Source organism: Arachis ipaensis, chromosome B02 (genome assembly GCF_000816755.2).
Source record: "Arachis ipaensis cultivar K30076 chromosome B02, Araip1.1, whole genome shotgun sequence".
NCBI lineage: Eukaryota > Viridiplantae > Streptophyta > Magnoliopsida > Fabales > Fabaceae > Arachis > Arachis ipaensis.
In genome coordinates this window covers 13290526-13298517 of record NC_029786.2, presented here as the reverse complement: position 1 = coordinate 13298517, position 7992 = coordinate 13290526, and the positions used below count along the sequence as shown (strand labels likewise).

The 7992-nt window shown below is 30.3% G+C and overlaps 1 long non-coding RNA gene across 1 annotated transcript; it reads left to right on the top strand.

The window, feature by feature from the left end:
• LOC107628179 lies at positions 4000 to 4526 on the top strand. The gene is made up of 3 exons (XR_001617626.2): positions 4000 to 4103; positions 4182 to 4292; positions 4414 to 4526. It is a non-coding gene; the product is annotated as an uncharacterized LOC107628179 (long non-coding RNA).

Below are 7992 nucleotides of genomic sequence, written 5' to 3'. Positions count from 1 at the left end.
AAGTTATCCAGAGACATGTCTTAAGTCAGAGGTAGTTTATTATCTTTATAAATTAACTGAAGAAAGGTTATAGTACACTACTAAAACTCTTAACAGGCACAGAATATTAATGAATAAAAATAAAATAAATTTATATTAAATCTACATCGTTGATATATTTCACATTGATATATCTCACATTATCAATTAACAAGATATAGGTCACATAGTTGATCATCAACCATATTAAAAGCTATAAAAATGTAGAATTTAGTTGAAAAATTGTACTTGAATAACCCTCTTTAAATACATTTTAAAAAAATGCAAAACATTGTGATTTTTCATTTCTTCAACTACCTAAAAGTAGATTTACTTTTACTATAACTGTATCGCCAAATTCAAAATGACAGACTAATCATTAACACCAAAAATTGGGAACAGATTATCATAATGGTCACTATCACAAATAGTTCCCAGCATTTCTTCTTAATCAAAACCTACTGAAAAATCGTGTAAATATTGTTAATACAACTATAAAAATATTTTCTGAAGTACATCATCTTTAATATTTTGTATATCAAACATACACAAGACACATATAAATAATGTGCAAAAAATAAATAATTTAAAAAAATTACAAAATTGGAATAAAATTTAATTAGCATATACAAATTATTTCAGGCTTCGAATAAAAGTGGAAGCTTTAATAAAATTCAATACAACATAAATCAATATCCAAGTGAATTTTTCTGCACCTTATTATTGTTGCAAGTTGCAACAGCAAACGTACTATTATATTAAAGGTTCACAAAAGAATTAATTTAATTAGCATATATATGAATTGAGTAGTTAATGTTTAATCAAATTATAAAAATTCAATATATAAATTTAGAATGCTTAATTCCTTTAATAATAGTTAATATTTTATTTGTATTTTTTAATAATTTTTTTATTAGTATATTTTACTTATAATTTATTTAATTTGTTACATATTTTTATTTTATTCATAAGTTATCATTTAATGAGTATTTTATGAATAATATGTTTTTAGCATATTTAATAGGTCATTTTGTTGTACAACTGAAAAAAAAAATTAAAAGTATTTCCTCAAATTTATATCGAATAAGACTTGCTCAAACACCTCAAACAAAATTCTAACTATTAATCACATAAATTAATAATATATTCTCAGAAAATTACACACATTCTTCGTATAGCTTCATTAGCATAATGATTCCAATAAAAAAAAAGCAACAATTAAGATGTGCAGATACTTAACACAGTAATTGATATAACAAAATCAATATTTTTGTTCTACTTAAACATATATATATATATACTGTAATTGGTTAATACGGTCTTTGCTTTAGAAATTTTTTGCTTCTTTAACTCAGCATAAAAAAAATATATTATTCTAGCATAAAAAAAATACAAAGTTTATTAATGTTGAGGCATAAAAGAAAATTGCTAATTAAATTTTGGATAATTATATTAACATAGTTCCAATCAAATTCTTATAAGAAAACATAAAGAAGCAAATTTCAGCATCTGTTTTTTTTTGTACACATTCGTCAATCTACTCCTTTATCTTTGTCTGCTATTTTTCCTACAAATAATTAGAGAAACTTAAAATTTTAATTGCAGGTCAATTAAAACCTCAGATTCTCCATGTTTAAGAAATTATATAAGACATAAAAAAAATAAAATAATCAACAATATAATTAAGAGAAGACAAATACAGTAAACTATTCAACAATAAAATATTTGAAACAAATTGTAGGTCAACCACGACACTAGAGATTCAATGTTTAAGAATAGGAGACTTAACCCAAAAGGAGACCACCAATTTATTATATATATCAAAAGACTCAATATACTTTACAATATTATTATTTGTTAGTATGTTCAACCTAGTACCCATGGCATTATTACACACACAAATATATAGCAAGCAATTAATTAACACCATAGGTTTCAACACTCTCTAAACTCTTAATGACTAAGAACACGTATCCAATAATACATAGTAAACAAATAAGAAATACACATAAATATGTACCAAAAGCTTATCAATGTATAAGAAACTAAAATAGAAGGCTAAGGAAGTGGTGAATGCTATCAAGTCATCTAAATCATTATAAGAAAGATATTATTCGTATTTGTATGAATGTAAATCATGGACAATTTTGATGTTTTGGAGCTAGTCAGTTGCTTAGATTGTGATTTTGCAAAATATATATGTTAGAACTTGACAGGGATATAAACTATTAAGTTATTGAATATTTTGAGGCACTAAAAAGATTGACATTAAAAAAAAATTAATAAATATTATGAACTGATTATTTCTTTAAAATAAGAAATGAAAAAGAAAATCAAACTATACATACTATTATTCCTTCATGACAACTAAAACAGGCAATGAAGAATTGTTGGATAAGTTTGATGGAATAAAAAATACACCATTAATAAATTAGACATTAAAGAAGGAGATCCTAATATCAGCAATGCTAGAGAAGCCGATGCCTGTTCAGCTAGGTCACCCTAAATGATTTTAGAAGCATAAACTCCAATCCATGATGAAAATCCTGCTCACAACATTCATTTAAAATCCCCTTAAAAAAGAAGTCTTTAATAAATTTGTGATAAAAAAATTAGACATGTATAAATACATGTACATTAAAAAAAAAGATAAAATACCTAATCAAAGTGATCATTTAAGAATTTATTTCATTTACAATAGTGATAAAACACTTAACAATATAATTATGCAAGCTTATATATCCATCATATGAATAGCTACCACAATGATATTCAAATAGAAACAATAACTATAAAAATGAAGCCGATTTAGATAAAAGAGAAAAATGATTTGCTTTAACTAAAATTAGTGAATACGTTTTCATCAGATCAGTGAATTAAGCAAACTAAAATGATTTGCTTTAACAGTAGAAAATTTATTTTGCAGAAAATGATCATCCCATACACACCTACAGGAATCGAGAATCGCTGGATGAGGGAGAGAAAGATGGATCCCCCCGTGGAGCCGAGGACAAAGAGGTCACTGAAGCGGGTGTGGTGTTTGAGGAAGGATGTGCGTGTAGTAGTACAGGAGGAGGAGGAAGGTGACGATAGCAACCCTAACTCTCAATTTGATGAATTAGGATTTGAATCAAAACGAAGTCATTAATTCGTCCTGTTTTGAAAACTTCTTCTTCATATGTGCATCCATAACGACCAAGTCAACAGGAGTTATATCAGATTTTTTTATTAGGTTTGACGGACCCAAGTAAATGAAGGGATTGATTTTTTTTTTTTTTGGTGACTAATGAAGGGATTGATTTAACCAAATTTTAAGGAGGTTAAAAATTTAAATATATTTTTAAATTTTCAGAAAATTCACAGGCGAAAAGGCAAGAGACCTATTTGTATTTTTCTCTATTATTTATACACAAAATTATAAAACCAAAAACTGGTTCATGAATCAACCAAGACTCATTTATATATAGTTCGAATCAGTCTAATTCGAATTCTAATTACATGTAATTTAAATAACACTGATTCGAACTACTCACACACGCACACACCCACTAATTCGAACCTGATTCGAATTACACCCCCATAATAATTCGAATCAGGATGATTCGAATTACACTCACACACGCTGCACATAGTAATTTGAATTGGCCAGATTCGAATTACTCATGATTTAATTCTGCCCATTCTTTTATTAAAAAATTAATAATTGATTAAAAAAAATTAATAATTTAAAAATTAAAAAAATATATATTTTATTTCATGCATTAAAAAAAGCTAACAAAATATTTAATTACGAGAATTTAAAAATTTAAAAAATATAGTTATAACCAATATTTACCTAAATTACTAAAATATTACAAACTTTTATAATAGTACTAACATTTTTTAAATCATTTTTTTTAAATTGTTTTGCATAGCATAAGGGCATTTTAAGCCATTTTCTATGTTGTGATCACTGCAGGACTATAAGTTGAATGAATTAGGTGGTTATTATGTGTAATATGTTGGGATCACTGCAGGCAGGTTGCAAGTTTCTTATATTTGCGCACCATCAGCCAATGATAAATGCAATACATGAGTGCCTTCGTGTAAGACCATTTCGATTTACTCATTTTTTTTTATATTGGAAATTATAAACATTTACAAAAACCGTTGAAAATTTCCAGAAGAAAAAAGTGGGTTGCTTCTGGATTGATGGAGGTACACCCGGTGTGCATCAAGGCAACAATTGGTTACAGATTTCCAGGAAAAGGATCATATATATCAAGGCGGCTGTTGTATGGTGGTATTTTCCGTTGTGCATTTCTTCGATGTGTTTCCGTTATAAGCATCTTTTCTGTTGTATTGGTTAGTATTTGTGCTTAAGATAATAATTTCATGTGACACGTTATCATGCAGCTATCTGTTAAAGCTGGGGAGTTGGATTAACTTTAACTGCTGCAAGCACAGTTATCTTTGTTTTGTAGAACAATCCTGGACTCCAGGTGACACAGTTATCTTCATTATTACTTCCCTTATCAACATCAAACAATGAGAATCCCTCAGACCTATTGTCTATTTCAAATTGTGTTATAAGGCGCTCTCTTGGAAATTCGAGCTCACTTTTAGAATGGGATATTGCAGAGAAGAGAAGAGAAGGGGTACTGCAGAGAGTGATCTTTAAATTTAGAGATTAGGGTTTTTAATTTTGATTTAGGGACCAAATTATATTAAAAAAGTTTACTAATCCACGTCAGCTTTCCAGTGGTGCCAAGTGGACGAAATGTGCCTGAAGAACGACTCTAGATCTCGAAATGCAACTTCCGGGACAAAAATGGATAATTATTAACTTTAGGAACTACTTTGAATCTCGAGTGTAACTTCAGGGACAATTTTGAGACTTAACTCATTTCAGAGTATAATGTAGTTTATCCGATTTATAATTATAATTGACAACTCATCACTTTCTCATTAATAGTACACAATTTTTTATATCATCTCCTTAAATTCATATACATTTCACTTGGTTTAATAAAAATACAAATTTTAGCAATATATTAAATTCTTTCTAAATTTAATGATGTAATTCATTGTTCATTCATGACAACAAAGGATGATAACAAGCCACAAGAAATAACAAGAAATGTTAGAATGGTCGAGTTGTCCTATCATTAAATCTTCCTCCCTTAGTAGGTGGCCAAACAAAGGCGTGGCATATATGATTAGCAAGCCTCGTTCTGTTCATGGTGTAGACACTCTTACTATGGACAGTCACTTGTAAGAAATCTCGCTCCATGGGAGGAGCCCCACTGTCAAGTTGCAATGCTGTAAAGTCCGCGGACAATGTGAAAACTGAGATGCAGAGCGTCACTGAATCGGACAAGTAAGAATCCCCAGTGAGTATTGCACACAGCTTCCCGTTGCCCAGGTCAACAAAAATAAGTCTGCCACATTCTACCAACTCCGGTTGAATACCTTGAAAACACAGATCAAGGTATTGATATAATGCGACATGGCCACTCTGTTGGTTAACGAGAATGGCAAGGACCTTGTCCAAAGGTGTCATATCAGGAGGTAACTCCACAAACTCATGCGTAAGGCAAACGGTGTAGTTGCGGCTGCCAAGACCGGGAAGGGACACAGAAATGTGTGGGGGAAAAGTAAGACGAAGGGGGTCCTCAATGACCCTACCAATTATGAAGTTGGAAAGATTGTTAGCAGAGGAGGGCTCAACCGTCCAAGACTCTTTTATGGGGTCGAAGCGGGACAAGCAGGAGTCTGTGCCCTTGAAGGATGAAAAAAAGAGGTTGTTATCCAGAACGAACAAGCAATTTGAGAGATGTGTGTCACATATGGCCTGAGCAGCCATTAACGGTCTCCAAACTCTAGAACCAGGAGAAAGAACGTAAAATCCAGATGAATCTTTGACCCATGTTTTCAGATTCATATAGAAGTAAACATCGCCCGAGCCTGGCGTGTTTGCGATGGTTGATTGGTGAAGAGGGAGGGGTGCATCATCCAGTGATTCCGCACGCCCAAAACGACCCTCCTCAAATTTGAATTCATAGACTGGCCAGCCAGACCAGGGTTTCAGATCCTCCATGGAAACGGGTTCCTCATGCTTGATAATTAGAGGCAGCTCGCTGGTCGCCAAATAGATCTTGGAGTCGAACACGAAAGGACACAGATCATGCTCTGGAAGTTCCAAATCCAAATCGAAATTTGGTGAAGACAAACAAGTCCAATCTTTGACATCAACTTCTTCTTTCTTTAAATTGCTTAGTTTGATCACGAACAACCTTTCATACGACACAAGGCAAAGGCACACTTCCTTCGCCATTTCAAACTGTGCCGTTTTTCGTTTTTTTTGACTCAGCAGCATCCAATTCCGCCATCACTCTCTCTGCTCGAACGAGATCAGTGGTGCTGCGGCAGCAAAAATCTACGATTAAGGTAAATATCAGATTATGTAATAATAATTTTTATCTTAAGGAATTTAATTTTATAGTTGTTCAATTTTTTGACGATGTAATTTTGATTACATTTTTTTATAGGTTTTATTTTTTTTTTTTGGACGTAGAGATTTTATTTTGATGTAATTTCATCGGTATAAGTGTATACTTATTATTTATTTCAATTTTTAGACATGTTTTGTTTTAATAAAATTGTTTGACTTATCATGTAATATAATAATTTTTAATTTATGTTTATTAATAACAATAAAAAAAATCTTACTAAACCACATGTAAAACTAAATATATGCATACAGAAATCAATCTATATGTAAGATTAAAACTGACAAAATATCAATTCTAAGCAAACATAGTTAATAACAAAAATAACACATTGTCCACTATGAGCAATCACATTCTCTAACATAACTATAATCTCATTTCGCTCTCAAAAATTCATTCTCATAAAGGGATAGTGCCTTCATCATGTGTGCTACCATTATCATAATACTACTACTTAAGACAAAATTAATATTGACCTAATCTATTATATCTATTTTCATATAGTTTATTCCAGTTTTCTCCCGTTCTTTGTTAAACACAAATTCTACATATATCAAGAATGTATTGAAATAGTTTTGTCTCAACAATTATTTTTCTTTTTGCAGATAATTTTTTCTCCAAAACTTCTCTCTTGAATTCTTGAGATTCTTTTACATCAGACCCTGTGAATATTTCAATATCTTTTTTTCTATTATATCCTGAAAAATATGAGTTATCTTAAGAGTTTAGATATTTCATTTTGTGAACAAATATTTTTGAAGTGCAATTAGAATGCAATGTTAAATCATTCAACCAAAAATAAATTAGAATGCAATGTTAAATCATTTAACCAAAAATAGTTGCTTGTTTTTTAATTAGAATGCACAATAACTTAATTTTTTTATTCAATCCGATTGGTTTCTTTGTATTCAGTTAGCCACTTTTATTTTCACACCATGATAACTATAACCTTTTATAGTTAGCATAGGATTCCATAACTTGAGAACTAATACTTTTTAGATTATACTGGTATATAGTGATACGACAATAGTGAAAGATATAGAAATCGATATAGATATTCAAGAGAAGGTTTCAGTATTAGCTTATTGGCAAGTTATTGACTCTTGTTTTTATTTTTTATATTACCCGTGTACAAATATGTAAAAGATACACTTTTACCATTGTCCATCAAAATTCTAATTATGCCATGGATGTGAAAGAATGGGATTAGTCTAATGTTGTTAGATAGTCAATCATTTTTTGTCCCACATAAGTCTACTTAAAACAATTACCTTGTCATAGTTTATGGAATGTGTGAATTAATTTGGAATCAGGCAGAATCTGCTTGCTTCCTAATCTCTGAAATATATGATGTTGGATTTGCTTCTGAGAACACATCACTTGCGGCCATTATTCCCAAAGCAATGACTCCATATTTTATCACATTTGGAAGTATTATAATCTTATTTCGTTTATTCTTTTTGTATCAACAACAATCTGTCTT